The following is a 23,198-nucleotide window of genomic DNA, read 5'->3' on the forward strand; positions in this document are numbered from 1 at the left end:
ACTGTGCTTAGCCTGTCTCTTCCATGAAACTACACTGAACTCATTTTGGGGTGGTGAGAAGGGAGCTTGTACTAGAAATAGAAGATCTATAATTAACATATGGTCCTAACACAAAATAGAATCACAGAGGCCTCTCAAAGTTAGTAAACTTTTAAGTGCATTCCAAGTTTTATCAGATTTCTCTCATCTGCAGAAACAGAACTTCCTAGATCTGTTGTACTTGCAAGCCCAACAGACTGGACCCAAATACATACTTTAGTTTAATGATTAAAAAAATCCTCCACTGACACACATTGTGCACATGTAAGTAATTTGAAGTTTTCAAGTACTAACCCTTCCCACACTGAAGCAGGGGCAAATTCCTTCTCTCTTCTCACAGGCCTGCTACCATTATGCCAGCTTTCATTCTGAAACCCAAACTCATATGAAAAACTCCCAGGTTAGTGAATCTGAAACTCAGCCTCCAACCATTCAGCAACCCAAATGAAAATGAAGTGTGTCTGTTAACCCATTCTTGTTTTCTCCTCTCAGGGGCAGGCTGCTTATTCTCCCAGCAGCCCAGCTCATCCTGCCATTTATGAAGTTTTCTGCAGGTGCAATGACCTGCACACTTGAACTTGTATAACCTGTATCTTTCCATGCCTCCAAGGAGGATTGTATCTGAAATTCAACAAAGGCAAATGCAGGATTCTGCACTGAGGAGGAATAGCTCCACAATTATTTTTTTCTGTATTTCCCACTATATGGCCACAAGCAGTGACCTCAGATGCTGCAAGTGGTGCTTTCTTACCTAGCTTCCCTCAGGCCCAATGCTTCTGCTGCTGCTGCCTGGTGATCTCCACACAAAAAAAGTTTGTAGGATAAGTTTCAAGTGATGGAAGATGAAGAATAAAGTAGGGTTGAAGCCTGCAGAATAGGATGAAAGAAACATCAGATCTATTGAAGAATTAATCAGTATTTCTGCCTTTAGTTTTTCCCACATATAAAATTAACAGAATAATATTTTCTTCTTGAGCTCTTGTAGCACTGTGATTAAAAATTGCTTTCTCTTTTTAAAGCCCTATGGAGTATGTGCTATTCAGATATACAGGTGGGAAAGATTGCCAACATACATTAATATCCAGAGAGAAGACAAAGAAATGAAAGCATAGGTATTATTAAAGGTGTCAGAAAGAATTAAAGATGGAAGCAGGAAGGAACAAAGATTATTAGAGATATCTAACTGCTAGACAAAAAAGGGAGGGAATGAATATGATATGGAAAAGATAAAGGAAAGATAACTTATCATAAAGATAAATGGACAGAAAAAGAACAGTAACAAATAAGAACAAAGAGAAAAACCTGTGAGGGAAGAACTGATGAAGATGAAAACACTGGCTTCCCTTAGAAGGACTGGTTACCATCTAAGTACCACCCAGTGAGCTGCACATGACAAGGAGAGGGCAGAAAACAGAAAAAAATTAAAGAGGCAGGAAAGCAGATCAACAGGAAAAAAAATGTAAGCTGAGCCTAACATCTTAATGATTTTTTAAAAATTATTTTGCCAGTAGCTGTGGTTTTCTTTGGGGAACCAATATTTTTTGTTAAAAAGAAATTCCAACAAAAATCTTCAATGTTGGTCAAAAAGAACATAAACCCTAAGCTTGGTAACCTAAAACCTTTCTGCATTATACTTAAAACTTTCATGTTTCTAGAGTTTTTTATGAAAACCTGATGTTTCTGTGGGAAAATCATCACTTCCCAGACACATCTATTTTTAGGCCCATGTTCTCAATTAGCCTGCTACTCATTTGCAGCACCACAGCAACAGGGTGTGTCAAAGGGTTACAAAGGAGTCTGCCTGGAATTAAAAACCCACCCCAGTGACTTTATGGTAGCTGCCAGCCAGCCTTTCTTTTTGTCTCTGCATCTCACAAGAGAAGTATGAGGTGTCAGATATTCTGGTGAGAACTTCTCATGGCACAGGATCATGATGTGAAAGAAAGTGAACTGTAAAAGCACAATGTAAAAGAATTATAGCATTATGGAATGGGCTGGGTTGGAAGGGATCTTAGAAGATTCCAGTTCCAGCCCCCTGCCATGGGCAGAGATACCATCCACTATCCCAGGTTGCTCCAAGCTGCATCCAACCCAGCCTTGGATACTTCCAGGGATGGAGCAGTCACAGCTTCTCTGGGAAACCTGTGCCAGGGCCTCACCACCCTCACAGGGGCCAATTTCTTCCTAATATCCAATCAAAACCTCCTCTCTGTCAATGTCAAGCCATTCCCCCCTCTCCTGTCACTCCAGGCCCTTGTCTCTGTGGGCTCCCTGCAGGCACTGGAAAGCCATGAGTGGGTCACCCTGTGGCTGAACAATCCAGTTCTCTCAGACTTTCCTCACAGCAGAGCTGCTCCAGCCCTCTAATCACCTTGGTGTACCTGCTCTGGAATCATTCCTTAACAAAGCTGAATTCTGAATTGCACTTTGGATACATGATTGATCCAGCATCATCTGTAAGTAATCCTTCTGCTTTTGCCTTTACATGTCTGAATCATTAGCTAAACTTGCTCTGGGAGAGAACCTGTAGTGGTTCTGTCAGAACAGACAACTGCAGTGCTAAATGTGAATAAGTCACCTGAGCAGAAATTTGTCCTAGTGGCACTGTTCCCACTTACAAGCTTTGTGCTCGAGGGGATGAGAAAAGCTGTCCAGATGATCCTGGGAAAGTTTGTACACACAGCAACTCAGCCAGCAAAGTGCTGGGCGTAGCACGCTGCCCACGCGTGGGTGTTCAGCCTTGGAGCAGGTTGGATCTTGGATCCATGGATCTGCTCCAGCACCTGCTTCACCTTGGTGACCAGAGCAAAGCAGCCCTCTGAGGGGCAGGAGGGCACCATGCAAGAAATGAGCCACCAAAGGGCTCTGGAATATTTTGGTGGACACGTGTATCTCCTACAGTGTGGCTGAGTGTTCGGGGTCCTGATGGGTCCAGGATTTCTCTCACCCCACTGACTACCCCAAACCTCTCCACTGGGCAACTCCCAAGCTCTCTGGCATGGCCAGAAGAACACAGCCTGGCACCCTGCTGTAATGGAAACCCAGAGACTACTTCTCCGAGCTTCACCGAGCTGGCACAAGGGAGCTCTTGTATTTGTCATCACCGGTGTTGCTATGGCCACGGCACACAGGTATAAACCTTGCCCAGGGGACATTGTTACAGGAGAGCAGGGTGCAGCCCAGGAACCAGTGCTGCTTTACTGACATGATTTATCTCTGTGACCCGTCCAGGTCTCTGGAGTTTATCCATTCAGTTGCTTTTACAGGAAGTGTCCTTACGATAGAGCCCTCAGTGCATTTAGTAATAACATTTTACATCTATATTGGGCTCTGTGCATTCCAAGTGCAATACAAACTCATTCATCTTATCTTTTTATCTCATGACAGTTGCCTGCAGTGCTGAGTTGGTTTGATCCCAGCCTCACAGGCTTGTCAACAGTGGAATTGTTACCTGACTAATTATCCGTCTAAGTCACGATGAGGGACTGGTGGCTGGGCTCTGCTCTCAGTTTTAACCAGCAGCTCCTGCCACTCCACCAAGAGGGTTCTCATTCTTTCTGCTGCTGAAGAGAAGGAAAAGAAAATCATGGAGGGGATTTTCATTTAGTTTGTTTTAGGGTGTTCACTGGGCAAAACTCTTTGCAGAAATAGAAATATACTTGCCATTGATCCACAGGAAACACGTCATTCATCTCTGTTTTAATTTTACCCACAGGAGATGAGACTGACATAGACCCAGCTTGTATTGCTCCTATCCTTTCTCCATTTGCTGCACTAAATGATGGACTAATTCAGTGTGCAGTCTGTGGCCATGCCTTTAGAGATTCTTTATATTAAATTGGTGGGTCACTAGTTGTAAATATGGGATAATATTTTCCATAGCAAGCACTTTTGCATGCTGCATGCAGATCAGGTGACTCAAGTGCAATAGTGATGAACCAGACTAGAGGAGATGCAAAAAGGATTTCAGTGAAGGTGTACAAGGAGTGGCTGCAAAGGATGGGGAAAAAAATAGCAAAATGTTCAAAACTGTTGAAAAGAAGTAGGTCCTAAAAGTTACAGCTATCATGAGGTGATGATTTTCAAAAGCTGAAATGGGATAGCATTATTGAAAGAAATTAAGACAAATGGAACAAGTGGTCTCACACAAAAAACACAACAGAAAGTGGCTTATTTAGCTTTTTTTTAACCTAGGGAAAATATCTCAACAGGTATATGACTTTTTCAGGTTAAACATGTGATTTGAAATTTTGGTCTTTGATATTAATGCTGACCACCAGCATGATAGATATGAGTAAAAAGAATGTTCCAAGTTTAAGTTTCCAAAACTTAGTTTACCCAAAGGGATGGGAAAACACACAGAAAAGATCTCTCACTGGGCATCATCTCTCCCATCATGTTGGCTGCCTTCAGGACTCTGCTTCGTTGCAGTAAAAGGAAACAGATCAGCACCATAGTTACTGTTTTTTAAGTGACTTCCAAGAATTTTCTTATCAGGATTAAAATGAAGCAAATTACATAATGCTATGGAGCCTGGATCCAGCAACTCTTGAGGCTGCCAGAAATATCAGCTGTGGAATACAGATGGGCTGTATTAGGTGAGACTGAAACATATTTAGAAAATGCATTAAAAGTTTATTTTTTGGTTTTTTTGGTTTTTTTTTTTTTTTTTTTGGGTTTTTTTTTTTTTTTTTTTTTTTTTGGGGTTTTTTTTTTTTTTTTTCCCCGAGACGTCTCTTGCAACCTGCCATCCCCAGTTTTTGCTACCTCAAGCTTCACTCACAGACTTGGAAAATTGTTCACCAGGAATTTTATATTCAGTTAATATATTAAAAGTTCCTTAAAACTTGTCAAGCTACTTTTTGCATCAAATCACAGAATGGTCTGGGTTGGAAGGGATCTTAAAGATCACCTTGTTGCAACCCTTTGCCATGGGCAGGGACACCTTCCACTATCCCAGGTTGCTCAGAGCCCATCCAGCCTGGCCTTGGATACTGCCAGGGATGGGGCAGCCACAGCTTCTCTGTGCAGCCTGTGCCAGGGCCTCCCCACCCTCACAGGAAAGAATTTCTTCCCAATATCCAATCTAAACCTCCTCTCTGTCAGTTTAAATCATTTCCCCTTGTCCTGTCACTACAGTTTCTGATGAAAAGTCCCTCTTCAACTTCCCTATGGCCCTTCAGATACTGGAAGGTGCTCTGTGGTCTCCATACAACCTTCTCCTCTCCAAGCTGAACAGCCCCAAGTCTCAAAACCTACCTCCACAAGGAGGGTGCTCCAGTCTCTTTATCAATTTTGTGGCCTCCTCTGGACTTGCTCCAGCCTTTCCATGTCTTTCCTATATACACTTACCCAGCACATCATTGTTACTTTGCAGTGGAAAAGTAAGTTTGCCACAGCACTTGGTATTTAAGACCATGTGGGATCTCCTGATGAAGTCCTTGTGACCCAGGGCAAATACATTTTTATGCTACTATTGCCAGTTCAATATCTTCTGTTGTGCATGTTGTGCCTTCAGCATCTTCTTTGTGGATCTCTTCCTTCCTCTGACTAAAAACCTGGTCTGTGGAGAGGAGCTCCAGCATTAACACTGCACTCACAGGATTCGGTTGACTTACCTACCCCAAATAATATAGTCTTTCTGGCCTTCACTGAGTAATTCCATAACAGAGCACAGTCTGAAGCCACATTTGCTGTATTGTGTAAGACAATTTGTCAGGCACATGTAGCCATAGTGTTTTGGAGACATGCATGGACAAATTTGGTGAGCTGGAAAAACCCCATTTCTTGCAGCCAACAAAAGATGCAGTGATTCAATACCTCTGTTTATTCTCACGGGAGGCACTGTTTCTTTGCCCAAGTTATTGATTCAAGTCAATTCTATGTGTGGGAGTTCTCCATTAGAATAATCTGGAAACCCTATGGCTTCAACACTGTGCTTGAGGAAGCTTGAAGTCTGAAATGGTGACCTCTACTAAAACACAAATGGGACTGTCCAAGTCCAACCTTTCTGTCACCACTAGACACAACTGTTTTAATACCCATAAAGAGGACTGTACTCACTGCCATTCACTTTTGGCCTGAGCAGGGGCTGATCTGTGGGACTCTTGGTCTCAAATGATTTTCCCAGTCTGGCAGAGCTGGGTTGGTGAAGCTGAGCTTCTTCTGGTGGCCTGAGGAACACATTCAGGTAGCTCCTGGGCAGGTCCCCTGGCTGGAGAGGCACTGCCCTGCCCAGCCTGTCCTGGAGAACGGGCTGGCACCATGGCTGGGCACCATCTGCTGCAGCCTCTCCTCAGCTGCCAATGCTGTTTGGGTGCCCATGGGGATGTGAAACTGCTGTTTGCCCACAAGGTGTAACTGTTTGTCAGCCCAGCCTACCACGTCCTTGCTGCTCCCTCAGCACGGTTATTGCTGTCCCAGCCTTTGATAAGGCGAGGGCTGAGATAGCTACTGTACTTTCAGGCGAGGCTCCAAGTCAGCGGCTACCTTTCATCTTCATTTTATTGCCAAGGACAGGGACAGACAGGCCAGACCACTAGCTAGCTAATAAGTAATAGGGAGCTTAGCTAAGTCCCACAGGCCTCCTCCTCAGGTGGTACATTTTTCATCCATATAGATTTATATACATTTTTTGGATATCTATAGCTCTCACAGCATGATGAGCAGGTGAGGACCTGTATACACACATGGTATATGTGTGTATATATGACTGCAAAGGAACTCATCTGTAATTGGATAACTCAACAGGTAGAACAAACTCTTGCAGCCCTTTGCTCTTTTTAGTCCCCAAATATGACAGCTTAATAATTTCCTAGATGCAAAATGTCACAGAGATAAAGCAAAGTTTATAAAGGACGGCTGGTCACATCACAGAAAAATCTGGTGATATATAAAAGCAAAGAAACTCAAAGTTCAGGAAGCATTTGTTTTCCTCTGAACTTCCCTCCTTCCTCTCTCTCAGCACTCACAAAGCTGCAAATTCAGCCTGAAGGTTCCTTAAACAAATATAGCTCTGTCCTTTACATCACCATACAGTTCACCATCAATGCCACATTAGGTAAACTGTGAAAGTCGAAACCCAGTTGCTTTGTTCCAGGCCTTCAAATGTACAGAGGTGCTGAAATTTTACTGAAATAGGAGTTTCCTGTAATAATTACATTGTACCTTTATGTATCTTACAGTATCATCAAACACATTCAAATTTAGACATGATTTTCTCCGTGTCAAAGTGGGAGCGTCTTGGTGCTTTCAAAGCCATATTTCAGCTGACAGGAGAAGCACTTCCTCACCATGAGAGATGGGGTCACAGCCTTTCACTTCCCTTCCAGGGACATCACTTACAACTCCATGGAGGCTCATCAGCCTCCCCTGCTCAGATTCCCAACCCACTAATCTGGGTTGTATCACTAAATTTCAGCTTAAAAGACAGGGTCTGTTTTGCCTTTGTGTGTGTATCATGGTTGAAGCCCCCCATATGAAATTCCACCATGCAAAATCATCATGGGCAGGGGGCAATTTGGGCCTTTCACTTTTTGATTTGTGCTGTTTGGGTTTTTTTTGTTGTTGATTGTGTAACTATTTTGCCAAGTGTTGAGCAAAGAATACATGAGTAGGAGAAGGAGCCCAAGAAGGAAAAGCTGCATCTTCCAAGCAAATCCTACCATTAGCTCATAAAACCATTAGCACAGCAAATATTATATACCTTGAGAGGACAAAGGTTGGTTTTTGTGAAATGTATCATTGTACATGTGTTGACTGTGCAGGACTGTCCCTGAGCTCCAGCATGATTAGTCAGGTGACTTCTTGTAAGTGCTTTATGGGTGCCTGGATGAATCACCCCAGTTTGAGGTTTGTAATTTTTTTGGTATTTTGGTAACACATCTTAGCCAGCAGAATGATTATCTATATTTGTTTGCTTTTGATTTGACATTTCTTTACCAGAAGAGCTTTGAGGAGGTTGGTGGCTTTCTGCAGCTCACAGTCTGAATGGCAAGATGAGGTTCACCCACTGTGTTTATTTGTAATGTCTTAGCAACTGTAAAAACACCCTGGGGCCTTCACAGAAATGTTGGAGGATGCAGTCCTAGCCCAGGGCAATTTTCATTTTCCATCAACAGCCAGAAGGTGTGGAAAAGCCTTAAGAAAAGCTCTGGGAATAAGAATAAATTTGCCCCATTAGCTGTGGCTTTCCAGAAGGTAGTAGATACCATGGAATCACAGGATGGTTTGGTTTGGAAGGTACCTTAAAGATCATCCAGTTCCAAACCCCTGCCTTGGGCAGGGACACCTTCCACTATCCCAAGTTGCTCCAAAGGCCATCCAACCTGGCTTTGGACACTGCCAGGGATGGGGCAGCCACAGCTTCTCTGGGAACCCTGTGCCAGGGCCTCACCATCCTCACAGGGAACAATTTCTTCCCAATATCCAATCTAACCCTCCTCTCTGTCAGTGTGAAGCCATCCCCCTTGTCCTGTCACTCCAGGCCCTTGTCAAGAGTCTCTCTCCATCTTCCCTGTGGCTCCCTTCAGGCACTGGAAGGCCACAGTGAGGTCACCCCAAAGCTTCTCCTCTCCAGGCTGAACAATCCCAATTCCCTCAGCCTTTCCTCCCAGCAGAGCTGCTCCATCCCTCTGATCCCTTGCTGTCCCCTGGCTCCAGCAGCTCCCTGTCCTTCCTGTGCTGGGCCCAGGGCTGGAGGCAGCCCTGCAGCGGGGTCTCAGCAGAGCTGTGGTCACTGTCCTTTATTTAAAGTGGACCAAGTCAGGACAAGTAGTGAGATGTCACTGGAGGATGAACAACTGCATTTAGGGTTCAAAATCCCTATAAAAGCAAAATATGCCTGGTTCAGAGAAGTCCAGTTCACACAGTATATATTGCAGCCACAGAGGCAGTCCTTTCCTTTAAAATCCTATCTTGAAGCTACCAAACTTGATCTCCACTTGGATTATTCTGAGCACAGGTGTGACAGTATGCAGGACTTCACCAGCCAGCCACTGACTTTCACCTCTGGATGCTTTCTTGATCTCCTATAACTCATTGCCAACAATATTATTTTGCTTTTTTTTTTTTTTTTTTCCTTTACAGGAGTGTGGGTGCATATTAGCTGTTAAAAAGCAATTTACATACCTTAGCTGCACTCAGCCAAGAAGCAGCCACAGAATCCAACCAATAAATCACAACAAGGGGAAAACAAAGAGGAGGTGCAGAATGAGGGCAGCAGGACACTCACAGTTTCAGCGCAGAGGAAGAGCAGATGAGTGTTTCTAGCAGTTTCCAAGAAAGAATGCTTTCTTATTCAAACTCTGGTGTAGTTTCTGTTATCTGGCCACCTCTCATCTGTAGTTTCTTCTGGAACCATAAGAAACCACACAGAACATCTTGCTAAGATGACAGATAACTCTTTGATTGCTTTTTAGAAGGGTTTGCTGCAGGTTTAGCAAGATGGATTTACCTTGTGGATTACAGGAAGGGAGTGAGTAAGGCAGCCCTGGTTCAGATCAGCTCCAGTCACTATGGAAATTCAGTTACAACCTCAAAATGAATAATGACACTCAGGATTTACCCCCTTCAAGCTGAGGGGAATGATGGCTCTGGAACTGTGTGGTAGTAACATAGATAAGCTATCTGGATGCTGGGAGTTTTATTAGAAGCATCTATCTAATAGGATAATCCCAAACTCAAGCAGCTCTCCCCAGGGTCAGAATCCACAACTATGCAGAGTTCATATAGAAGAACCACAAGTTTTTTCCACAACAGCTTCCTGTAAAAGTGACACCTTTGCCAATACAAAAATCTGTTGGATATTGGAGATAATATGGAAAGAGTATGAAATGGAACATACCTTAAAACAAATAACTCAGGGACTATCACCAAGTGTACTATTGGCTTTTATATACAGTTGAGTGAAACCCACTGGATTTTCCCTGCTTAAAAGAATCTGCTACATAATTTTGAGATTGTAATCCCAGTGCCACATATTTGCCTCTATTTTGTCACAGATCACATGTGAGCTTACTGAAAACCCAAATTAAAACACAGAAATGGACCAGATTAAATACAAATAATTTAAGCCCAAATATTATTTGAGGGCAACCAGTGGTAAGAGAATGGAAAGTGAGGGACAGATACCAAATTAATAAAATGTCTTCTTAAAATGCTGTGAGTTGTACAACAGAACTCTTTCAGGGAAGTATTAGAAACAAAGCAGAAGCCAATTGGAAACAGCAAGGGATGTTGTCTTACCTGCTTTACTTTCACTGAGCAAAAGAGCAGAGAGTAAACAAAAGGTTCAGGGAGAAAATGCAAAGGTTATTTCAAAATCATTTTAGCTTTAAAACTTCAGCAACACATTGGCCTGAAGCTTTAACTCTCTCTGTGTCTCTCTGAGTGGTGCAAAATTCTGTCTCTATTACCATCAGTGCTTTGTGGTGCTTTTGCTCAGCATGTGCTTGCCTTTCTAACAAGCCATGGCAGCCAGAGGATGCACTCCTTGTTAATATTAAGAGAGCAGAAAACCACTCCAGAAACACGTGGCAGGGATGAGTAAGCAAAGCCTTCCTGGTTGTTGATCTGTGATAGACTCAGCAACTCCAGCAGAGGAAATATTTATCTTAGAAGGGTGCACAGCTTCCGTTAGGTTTTCACTCCAGCATTAAAACCTGGCGCTGAAAGCTTTCATGATCAGATGATTTTATTTCTTTTTTTCTTTGAGTCACAGCAGTGCCTTTTGCTGTGTGCTGTACCTGCTTAAGCAAACAGCCAGTGCTATTTGGTGAACTTTGGGGGCCAGGCAGGAAATTTCTCGCAACGGTGCAGTGACAGAGCAAAACATTCACCTCCACTGCAAGTTAGCAACACAGATAAATAACAGAGCAGATTGGCTGGGTCACAGGTAGGAGACCACCCCTCCTCCAATAAAAGCTGCCTTCCAAGGCTGGGTCCCTGGAATCCTAACAGTGCTGTTAGGCCAAGAGCAGAGATCCTCATGCCTGTGGTATTTGCTCAGAGGGCATGACCACTTTGGGCAAGTCTTTCATGTGAGTCAGCTTTAGCTGATCCATGGGAAAATTCCTTTGTGTTGTCAGGCAGGGTTTGCTCACAGTTTCAAAGGATAATCCGACTGAAAGGAAAATACATCTAAATTTTAGCATATTTTGGTTAGTCTTTGACTAAACACAGTGCAAAGCAAAGGATGCTTAGTGTTTTTGCAGGCCACTTTTAATGAGGAAAGCCCTCTATAAGCAACATGAAGAAATACTCCACCCTGTCTCTGGATTCTACCTCATCTCTGACCACACCAAACATCGTATGTGCAAATACTGATGAAATAGATTCAGGTGAAAAGTGTAAGTTCCAATAATGATGCCTGAAGAAAGTAAAGAGCAATTCCTGCAAACTGGTTACCCTGAGCAGCAGGGTCAGGGCAAAAGCAGGGCAGAGCATCTTCCAGTCCCCTTCTGTGTCTCTGTGTAAGGAGCATCCAGAAACCTCCAGTGCCCCATTGCTGTGGAAGAGCTGTTCATTCAGAACTGAACAGGGGCACTGGAAATCTTTGTGTCATTTCATTGTCACATGGCTGTGACAGTCAGGCCTCTGTCAGTTGAATCCGCTGCTAGTAATCTGCAGTTTCTTCCAAAGCCTTCCTGTACCTGAAGGGATTCTGAAAGAAAGGTGGGAAGAGACTTTTTGCAAGGGCATGGACTGACAGGACAAGGTGTAATGGATTTAAACTGACATACAATAGGCTTAGATGGGATATTGGGAAGAATTTTTTCCCTGTGAAGTTGGGGAGGCCCTAGCACAGGTTGCCCAGAGCAGCTGTGGCTGCCCCTGGATCCCTGGAAGTGTCCAAGCCAGATTGGAAGGGGTTTGGATAGTGGCAGGTGTCCCTGCCCATGGCACGGGGTTGGTTTTGGGTGATCTTTAAGATCCCTTCCAACCCATTCCATGATTCTGTGATTCCTTAACACACACACACACACACACACACACACACACACACACACACACACACACTCCTTGCCCACCCTTGGTGTCCTACTGCCATGTAAACAATTGATAGTCCCTGTAGGATGGTGAACATGTCCTGGACTTTCAGAGCCATGCTGCATTGTACCTGCAACCTGGCTGAATTCTCCTCTGATTCAGGTATTGCTTCCCTAAAAAAGCCAGCTTCCATGATGGCTGAAAGACAAGTGACTAGAAGGGGTTCATATGTTGGCCAGCAAGAAATCCTGCTCTTTTGGCTCAAAGAACTTGAGGACAGTTGCAAAGAATGAAGAGCTGGCAAACTGGATGCAGGACACAGTAGTTTAGTCACAGACTCCTGGTTAATGTAAATTCTCATGGCCTTTTGCCTTCAGTGGATGAAACTCTTGTTCTACACCAGCTGAGAAGGGCAATACACTGCATTGTAATCACTCAGCCATCAGTAGTGTCAAGAAAGAAGTTGCTAATCGCACTTTTGGTTTTTTCCAGTATAAGTTGCCAGTCCTTTTTTTATAAAGATAACCTTCAAAATGCCTTCAACCTCACTGCTGCTGAAAGTCTGTCAAGGTGAGCTCTCTGACATAAATCAAAGTAGTCACTGCTCTTGCCTTTACTCAGGGCAGGCTGTGAATCTTCATAAAGTATAAACAAGATCCATAGCCTGAATCACAATCCAGCCCCAGCATCCTCATGAAGTGAAGGATCTGTGTGCTGCTCTGAAGATGTGTCACAGAGGTGAACCCTGTAAGGAGATTTCTGGTGGCCTGCAAAAGCAGACAGAGTAGAGATCCCACTAGATGTCCCTCTGCCCCTTTATGCACTTGCAGAGTGTTGGCATTATGAACTATCCCAGCTGTGCTCAGGTGCTGGACCTGGAAAATGGGATGGATAGATCCCTGTTACATGGAGCTTAAGGAAGAAAAAATGCATAAACAGCTGGGAGATGCTTGGATACTGCAGCAATGGAATTCATAAACATTCCTGAATGTGCCCAGTGTCTGATGGCTGCCCATGCAAATAACTACACATTACTCAATTCTGCCACACTTCTTGCTTTCAAGAGTCTTACAAAGAAGGAGGAGGAGCCTCTGGTCCTATAGAGGACATCCTGATGGGCCCTGAAACTCTCCATAGGATGCAGCCCTTCTGGGCTGACTAAAAGGGCTTTGATATTTTCACCATTTAACAAAGGTTTTATGAAAATCTGTTTCAACTTCTTGGCTGATTATGAAGAATTTGTTGTGGCTACAGTTTGCATGTTTGGTGCCCCCAAAGATGTTTGCAAAGACCTTGTGAGTGTATCTGTGTGTGCGTGTGTGTGTGTTACTTGCTACAACATGAAGAACTTGAAAAGTAAATACAGTGAGAAAAATCAGTACCTAACATTCCTCAACACAAGTCACTGGAAAATTGTTTGGAGGTTGTGTGTCATGTACACGAAGGTTTCCACAGGTGTTCCCTATAAACCCAATTGAAAGTCCTTTTTTTACAAAGGTTCCTGTACTACCAGTCTCCAGTGCCATGTGCTTAGACCCTCACAGTTGCATGAGGCCAATCAGGATATTTATTTCAGTACCAAATTTCAGAGGATGACTGAATCAGTCCCAAAGTGCAGAGGCATCTAGACCCCATTGAAAATACTGACAATTAGACACTTAACCACTCTAAAGAACTGGGGGTTTGGACATTGTATCGGGTGGAAGGGGGCACAATATTCACATTCACAAACAGTAAATTAGAAATGACAGCTGACATGGTTTTACCCTAGAATTGGGAATTAGTTAATTTGCAACCTAGCAGGGACAAAACCTCCAAATTAATAAATGATGCTTGAATCAGATACAGTTACAGAACCAGGGTGAGGGAAGGTATTCTGCCCCTCTGCCCCGCTCTGCTGAGACCCCCCTGCAGGGCTGCACCCAGCCTGGGACAGCACAGGAAGGACAGGGAGCTGCTGGAGCCAGGCTGGAGAAGAGACACCAAGGGATCAGAGGGATGGAGCAGCTCTGCTGGGAGGAAAGGCTGAGGGAATTGGGACTGTTCAGCCTGGAGAGGAGAAGCTTTGGGGTGACCTCATGGTGGCCTTCCAGTGCCTGAAGGGATCCACAGGGAAGATGGAGAGAGACTCTTGACAAGGGCCTGGAGTGACAGGACAAGGGGCAATGGCTCCAAAGTGAGACAGTGGGTACAGATTGGATATTGGGAAGAAATTGTTCCCTGTGAGGGTGATGAAGCCCTGGCACAAGCTGCCCAGAGAAACAACCATCTTTTCAATGTGATGCAGGCTTTAGAAAATATGTTTACTGTGACAATCATTGCTTACTTAATTAATTACTGAAGGGACCCATCTCTTGCTGGCAATTTTAAATCACCTGTTGTGCTTTCAATATCTGTTGAAAAATATTTGGAAGTGACCGCAGTGCCATTATGAAAACTAAATAACTTGCCTACTAATACTTCAAACAAGGCTGTGTTACATGCACTGTTCATCTGGGGAAGAGCAGACTGAGGCCAGAGCTCACAGAAATTCTGCAGTTTCCTCACGAGGGGAAGAGGAGAGGCAGGCTCTGATCTCTGCTCTGTGTGACAGGGACAGCACCCAGGGAACGGCTGGAGCTGTGTCAGGGGAGGGTTAGGGTGGGTATCAGGGAAAGATTCTTACCCCAGAGGGTGGTGGGGCACTGAACAGGCACCAGGGAATGGTCACAGCCCCAAGGCTGCCAGAGCTCCAGGAGCATTTAGAAAACACACTCAGGGATGCACAGGATGGGATTGTTGGGGTGTCCTGGGTAGTGCCAGGAATTGGACTGGATGATCCTGGTGTGTCCCAACTCAGAATATTCTACAATTCTATAATTCCACATTTCACCTCTGATGCATGTAATAATTTCTGTGTGACATTTTCAGCCTCAGAAACTCTTAGTAGTGCACTAAGTCAGGTAACCCAAGCCCACCTCACAAGTGTACTCAGTGTAATTAAAGCTAATGAGTGTTTATAGGTACATGCTTACTAGTACTTTTGATACCAGGCTAAAAATAATTTGCATATGAGATAGAATCCAGTACTCAAGTTTAGGCCTGTAGAGCATGACTTTTGCCTTTAGTTTTCAAAGGAGAGATTGCTTTCTGGGGTACCAGGATTATTTGCACAGAGGGTTTCTCGAAACTAAAAAAAAAAACCACCTATCTGCCAAGGCCCAGCTTCTTTTTGAGACACTGTTTGCACACAGAACTGCCCGAGGGCTTTGCTAGGAGGCAGAGCCTTGGGTTCCTGGACCCAGTAGTGAAAATGAGACCTGGGAGGCAGGGCAGGTAGCTGGCAGGGCAGGGAATCACAGGGCAGGGAAAAGGGCACCATCCCAGCACCTCTGAAGGAGGCAGAGGAGAAAGAAGCAAGGGCATCAGGAGCCTCCATTGCTGAAGAGCTGTAGACAGAGTCCTGAGCTTGCCATGCAGCTTTTGGCATAGCATTCTGTTCCTCAGAAATTCCACAGAACAGCTGTATCCAGCCATCAAAGCACCTGGTTACAGAGCACTGTGCCTTCTGCAAGGCCCCTGACCTCACACAAGCATATCCTTGCAAACAGAGGCCATTCCACCTGACCAGAAGAATATAGAGGAGAAGATAAGATTCTGGCTAATAAAGAGCTTTCTGGAAATCTGGAACATTTTTCTTTCCCCCTTGCTTTTCACTTAGGTCACAGCTTGGGCTTTTCTAGCAAATGGCTGGGAGCCAAATTCCCTAAAACTGCTAGAAAGGCAGTTCTCATACTATTTACAGCATAACTGGAAGCCAGAATTAGCAGATATCTCATGAGTAAGCTCATTCTCATGAGATTTCTGGTCCAATTTTGCACAATGGGGGAGACAGAAGTGTTATGGCAGGACCAACTTAAGCTTCATACAAATATTGCACGCCCAGACTGGTGCACTGTGCTTTAAACTGAAGGATTTTAATCAAAGGTGTGCCAGCACCCTAGAAACAGAAAAAGGGAGTTCCCTAATGACACGTTTATCTCACATTCTGGCAGGGAGAGCTTTTCAAAGCCTCTGGTCTGTGTGCTCCACACAGATGGGGCCAGGAAACAAGATGTTTACTGGCTGGTTTTGGTGGGGCTGTCCTTTTTCAGGAGCTAGGAGAAGTGTTTTGGATTTCTCCCACTTGTCCCCAAACAGACCTTCTCCTTTCTCAAGATGAATCATAGATTATTGGACTATGAGGAAAAAGAAGATCCATCCCAGAAAGGTCAGGCTCTTGTGCTTCTGGGGATCCTTCTGGTTTGGATTCAGAGGTGACACGAGTTGGGGTGACAAGCTTCAGGATGTGGGTGTTTGCTGCATGTCTCCTACTCTAAAAACTCCAATGCTGAGGGAATTTCAACCAAGCAATGCAGTTGGAGTGTTCAGGTGCACTAGGAATGAGTATTTCAGGATGCCTTGTATTGCACATTGTGCTGCAAATAAACACATTTTATGTGTTTGGACCAATGTGCTCATCCCTCTTCTAGTTTCTGGATTTGCAGATTGGTGTCTGCATTTAGTTTCAATTCATTGCCATGTAGCAAAAGTGAAAACCACCCAATTATTCTGGGTGAACTCCTCATCTAAATTATCACTCCCTTTACTCTGAAAACACAAGGTAAAACTCAATCCATAGGAGCATCTTCTCACTAAGCAGCTATTTATTTGATGATTCAACAAGACTTGGGGTTCTCATGTCAAACTTTAAAGCAATTCAAAATGATGATTTATGAACTAAAGTGGTATGGAAACCATATGTCAAGAGACACAGGGAGCTTCATGGGCCTTCCTCAACAGCAGCAGCAGGACTTTAATTCATTTCAGTGTATTTAGACTTTAGATTTAGCTTTTAAATTGGGTTCAGTGAAGAGTCCTTTTCTCTTACTGTTTCTGTTAGAAAGGAAGATCTATTCCTATGCATACTAGAGGCAAGGCCAAAATTCTTTTTTTAATATATATTTAAGAGCAGGATCAAACCACTATTTATTTATATACCAATTAAGAAGTTCCATCCTTCCAGCTGGGAAAATGCTGTCAGACCAAATTTGTTACGTACTGTACATTTTATTTTTGGAGCAGAGAGCTAACAGTAAGTTGAGAGATCTTTTTTTTTTCCCAGCAGAAAAGATATTGTGAATGTTTTCAGGCATTCCTGGAATTAGATCAAGTTTTGAACTGGAGGCAAAAATCAGTGGCTCACATCATGAAAAACAATTAAAAAAAAAAAACAGAACAGAAAAGAAAAAAAGAGAATATCAAAACCTGTGTCATTATATTAGTTAGACTAATATTAACAGCAATTATTGTCACTGTTGTTTATTGATCAATGCCTATTGAAATTGGCATTTGGGAATCAATTCCCAAGAAGCTGTGGCTGCCCTATCCCAGGGGCAGGTTGGATGTGGCTCTGAGAAACCTGGGATTGTGGCAGGTGCCCCTGCTCATGGCAGGGGGCTGGAACTGGATGATCCTTAAGGTCTCTTCCAACCAAAACCATTCCATGATTCTGTGATATCTGTGGTTTCAGGAAAATTGCAGTAAATTTTCACCAAATTCTCATTTGCTGTTTCCAGCATCAGTCCCATTTCTCCATCTTGGTCATGTTTGGTCTTCACAGTAAACAGCCCAGTGAACTTTTTGTGGAAAAGCTTTTTGCTTCAGGATAAATTCTACCCAGATCCTGCAGAACAGTTCTGTGAAGCAGCTGGAATGAACATTTGTGATTTGCTTTAGAAACCTAACTGCAGAATTTACATTCCTCAGGGAACAGGGACATTAGCTCTGATGACATTTTTTCCAGTAAACTAGCTGGAAGTTCAAATATTTGCAGCAAAATATTTCTGTTGACCACTGAGATATGTGTATGGATCACAACAGCAACACAACTAAATTTTAAATAGGTCAATGAGATAATTTCCAGGGCTGGTCAGGAAACAAGGATTCCATTCCACACCTAAGAAAAAACTGATACCACTGAGAAAAGTATTACTCAACAAAAGCTGAAAATTCACAAAATACCAAGATCACCATTTGCAAGTCAATTGAATGAAGGGTGCATCAATTAAATTATTTCTTTTATCTCAGTTAATCTGGATATAACACTCAAATAATGTTTTTTAATCACATTCTGGAATAAGTTTTCTCCATCTGAAACAGCTGCCTCAGCAGGTCTCTCTTGAGCTCAGAACATTAAGAAAAGAGGGGCAGCTCAAGAAATTATTCTTACAGACTATTTCCTGTAATAATGCAGAATAATACAAAAAGCATTGTTTTTCTTTGGGAAAAAAAAAAAAAAAAAACAAAAAAAAACAAAAAAACAAACCACACAGTTATATAATTTTCTAGTTAACTCATATAGAAAAACCCCAGTCAACCAAAAACTCAAAGAAATGGTCAAAAGATCTTGATCTAAAAACTCCACAAACTTTTTGTACCCTGAGATCTCTGCAGCATCCAAAAGGATTTGGCATCAAGGGCATCCCATGGTTTGGGAGTACCTGATATATGAGCAAGTGCTCAGAGGGAGGGATCCCTAAAGCTTTTTATAACATCTGCAATAAACCCATGTAAATTCACTCCTCTGGCTCTGATTTCATTCACCTTGATACTTTGGGCCATCATATAAAGAACTTGATGTAGTAAAATTCTGAGGAACTCCCAAATTGCTGGCTCAGACCTGTTGGAACTGGTGGAACTTGACAAAAGAACACCTTTCATTTTCCTCGGGCACTGATGCTGAGAAGGCAAAACTTTTAGCCAAGGACAGGTAGCAGGACTCTTCAGATCATCCTGTGCTCCATCAGAAACAAGTCCTGCAGGAAGATTTCTGTGTATTACACTGTGCTAGTAGCAGGTTAGTAAAAAGAAGGCAATACACCTGCAAATGTCTGTATTATGAAATATTTTGCATCTTGGCTAGCTCTTGTTATTCCCACAGCAAAACCAGCTCACCCTGCCTTTTTCATTCAAGAAGGAATTCTTTTTTTATGCAAAAGCTTCTTACAAAATTACATATTTGGGATTTGAAACTTCCAGAAATTCACTTCTTCCCAGACTAAGGTGAGAAAATATCCTTCTCAGAAAAAAAAAAAAACAAAAAAAGGTGCCTTGAAAAGCTGTAAGCATCCAAAATCAACATGCTTTAACAAATCATAAATTTAATGTCAGCAGACACAAAAGATGCTTGGAACAATCAGGATGAAAGAAGAGTGCAATGCAGGTTTATTATACAAGACTTTTTTTCCTTTTTTAAATCTCCACAAGTTGCTTCCCTTGGCATCTGAGAAAGGCCTTATGACACACATATCCTAGCTCCTGCTACTTTTTTTTCAAAATATTAAATTTCTTTTGTAGGAAGCATGAGGTGAGGAGAAGGAGGAGGAAGGTGAGCAGGTCTGACTGGGTTCTGATCATGTCCCTTGGTGTCTTAAGTTCTGGTCAATTTTGGATGTTATCTTGTTTTGTCAGTGCCAGACATCTGTGTTTATCACTTTGATTGAAATTAACCCGTGTGGTCCTTAACCTACCAAATACCACTGTGCTGGAGTCCAACAGAGAGAAACCCAAAATGCTCAAAAACTTGCTCATTACCTTCTCTCAAAGATGAGCACTGCTCTGAGCAGGAGTTTGGGAGAGAGAAGGATGTGCATTTTGTGATCTGATATCTCATAAGGAAACAGCAGAGGAGTTGCTTGAATATCCCAGCCTCTAATGTGCTGAATGGGCACCGAGGCTGCTCATTCCCTGCCATCTGTTCCATGAGGAGTCAGAGCACTATGGAGTTCTTCTTTCAGCCTGACAGATCCAAAGACACTTTTATCTGGGAGAAAAGTGTCCTCAAGGGGGAAATGGTAGGAGTTAAACCTTCTGCTAAGACTGTGCTTGCTGGCATCATGGCCATCATTCAGGAGCACTGAAAAGAAGTGGGATTAGAGCAAAAACTGCTGACATGTGTTTGGATGAGACCTATGCAAGACTGTCGGTCAAGTAGATCCCCAAATCTGCATCTATTCCAGGTGCATGCCATAATTGGTCTCCACAGGGGGTAGAGATGAGCCAAAGGGAAGCAGATCAGAGAGTTTGCTTTTGGCATCCCTGCATTTTGGTTGCACAGCCACACATGAGCATGACCTTAGGCTGCCATACGGATGGGGCATCCTTGTGAGGGAGATTTTTCACAGCCTGGGTGGGCAAATGGAGCACCAGGAAAGAATGCCAGTGCAGAAAGCCAAGGGCTTGCTCAGCCCAGCATGTCTGGTTCCATCATAAAGCCTTGGCCTGAGAGGACAAACACTGGGCAAGCAAAACATTGCTGAAGCTGCCTGGGAGATAGAATGAGTTCCTTGTGTCCTTTCCACCATTTTCAGTGAAGGGTTGTGGGAGCAGCAGAACAGCATCACCTCTGCACCCATCCAGCTGCTTGCTAGACCCCAATGCACACCCCTAGGTTTCAGCTGCCTGTGCCCCAGCCCAGCCCAACCCAGCCAGGGTGCAGCTGTGTGACCTTGGATCTGACTGCTGGGAAAGAGCTGGGAAAAGCCTCACTGGGAGACTCTCCTCTTCCCTTGGGAGCCACCCTTAGCCTTGGTGTTTGCATGAGCTACAAAGCAGCTGTGCCTATGCCTGACCATGCACCTCACTGATCCACACCAAAGTCCTGCCTCATTTCTCCCAATTTTCCTGGCCATCACTGACCAGGATGGCTGCTCCTGATCCCTGGTACTCTGGTCCTGAGGCACTTTTGCATTCAGGTGCTGCAGGGCTGCACCCTGGTTGGTGAGACACCACCCTGCTCAACCTGTTGGTGCCCAGATTACCTTCCATGGCTAATCTTCCATCATTCAACTCCCAGCTGTAGCTGCCTGCTCCATCACGCCAGTCAATGAGTGGCACTCAGGAGAGGGAATAGCTAAGCCATAGTTATTTATCACTGGTTTAAATCAACTGAATTTAGGGATCTGTTTCTGATGCTTGATAACCAGAAAAGAACCACTGTGCATTCATTAAGGGTGGGAAAGGCTTGTTCATTTGTTTTTGCTTTTAGGAAAATATTGCCCCCTGTAATCTCCAGAGATGTGTCCTGCTTATCTTCTCTTCATATGACTGAGAGACTGGAAAATTCATCATTTCCTTGAAAGACTATCATACAACCTAAAAAATTCTTAGCATTAGGAAATACTAAGAAAGAAGGCATCTTCTGGGAGGAAACACTTTTAATCAGAAGCCTGTGAACTGAGCCACTGACCAAGCAGCAGATTCTATGCTGAGATGGGAAATATTTTTTGTCTTTGAAAGCCACGGACCACTGGAAGTGAGACCCATAAAAATCCCAGAGAAACCAAGCAACCAACATGTTCCAGGTATCAGCTTTCCCAGTGCCAAAAACCAGAGTAACCATCTGAGTTGACACGTCTGTGCATTCCCACCCAATGGAAAACTCCCCATGGCTCCTGAGCAGCCTGGGGATCCCCATGGATCTACCTGTTGCCTCATGGTTTGTTGCAATTACAGAAAAGCTGCCAGGGAAGATTCCATGAATATCCACAAAGACAGTTTGCTGTTTACAGAGAACTATCTTTGTGCAAGTCAAGGAGATCTGATCTCCACTGATTTTTTCTGTGGTTTGACCTGTATAAAAGGCCACTTTAATACGAAAAAATAAAGTTCTATGTGTACAGAAAATCACACTATGGAAAGCCATAAAGGAGACAGAGGAGTCCTGCACTTTATTCAAATAAAGGGAGAGTCCACTGGGGCACACCTGCAGGGTTTTCTCCCTCGAGGTTCTGGAGGGTGCAGCTCTTTTTATCCTAAACTCAAAGCCACATGTTGCCTTCTTCCCTTCCCCACTGGCTGAGGTACCATGAAGGTACAGCCTTCCCAAACCATCTATCACATATCCCCTTGAACCTGTCATTTTACCCCAAAGCTCAGAAACTCAGACTTGTGTGGCCCCATGTTTCTGCTTTAGGAGTCAAACTGTAGCGTTCTGTATTATACCTGGGGCTTGAAAGTGGTAGAGATATTAAGACCCATTCCAAAGACATTAATACCCATACTTTCACCCATGGAGTTGTTTATAAACACATTAGCACACCTTTCCTTTCACATACAACCACTTGTTTTCTTTTCTCAGTGACCACTCCAACCTGGTTTTCCTCTAATATCCTTCCCTTTTTAAGGCTATAGATTTATTACCTCCTTCTGGCACAGTATTTTTTAAGCAGTATTGCTGGAAGAAGCAGAAAGAAAGATTTATTTTAAAGGCAGTGCAGTGCCTGCCTGGAAGCACCTTTCCCAATCCCAATCCAAGTGTGGGAGGGTATATTTCTTTAAGGCTGGTTATGTGTTCATGTAACAAGGCAAGTGCATACGTGAAACAAGCTTCTGCTGAAGCTTTAAGTCTGCAGGGAATTTTCTAATGATCGTTTTTAGTTAATAGGCACAAGTTGTTAGCCTGAGCTGGGAAAGCCTTTTTTTGTGCGAGCCAATTCCACCCCCTCTTTTTTTTTGTCATGGATTTAGTTCCCACAGCTAATGCACCTAATAATGAGACTGGGCTAGCGTAATGATATGGAGCTTGTTTGGCCCTGACAAAGAGCACGGAGCGGCTGCAAGGCCTAAAGGACAGGCCCAGGCTCCATTCATCCCCACAAGGCCGCACCTCGGGGCGGGCGAGGTGTCCTGCAGGCCCCACAATGCCCCCTAAATGTCACTAAACGGGGGGTGAAACCACACAAACAGTCAAGGGTTAAGCCCTTGGCTGAATATTTTAATTGCTGTTTCGTAACACACATCTGCGGCAGCTGGTTAGAGAGAGGGAAAACATCCTTTAAAACTTACCAGACAGGTTACCAGGAGCTCCCTCAGCGCCGGTGGACGGCAGGGGGTGGTGGTCTGTCTTTTCAAGCGGCATTTTCCCCTCAGAGCTTTTCCCCTGCCCTTCCCCTCCTCTTGCAAGCTGAGTTAATAAACACCTAGCAGCTTACTCCGTGGCGTCTGTGTGCAAACAGCTCCCACTGAGCCAGTGAAAACTGTCCCTGCAGGAATTCCATTAGAGCCTTTTCCACCTTGGCCTCCCAGAGCACTGCACAAAGGAAGGTGCTGTTCCCGCATTCAGTCCGTGCCATGGAGCAGGCTGGCCCAGA

General features: G+C 43.8%; 1 long non-coding RNA gene across 1 annotated transcript; it reads right to left on the bottom strand.

Annotated features, from left to right (window-relative positions):
- Window positions 1-792: 792 nt before the first annotated feature.
- Window positions 793-22,971, bottom strand: LOC130248421 (uncharacterized). Its single transcript, XR_008839631.1, has 3 exons — window positions 22,894-22,971; window positions 3,491-3,602; window positions 793-906 (listed from the first exon to the last, which is right to left on the bottom strand). It is a non-coding gene; the product is annotated as an uncharacterized LOC130248421 (long non-coding RNA).
- Between the last annotated feature and the right edge of the window lie 227 nt (window positions 22,972-23,198).

Source organism: Oenanthe melanoleuca, chromosome 1A (assembly GCF_029582105.1).
Source record: "Oenanthe melanoleuca isolate GR-GAL-2019-014 chromosome 1A, OMel1.0, whole genome shotgun sequence".
Taxonomy (NCBI): domain Eukaryota; kingdom Metazoa; phylum Chordata; class Aves; order Passeriformes; family Muscicapidae; genus Oenanthe; species Oenanthe melanoleuca.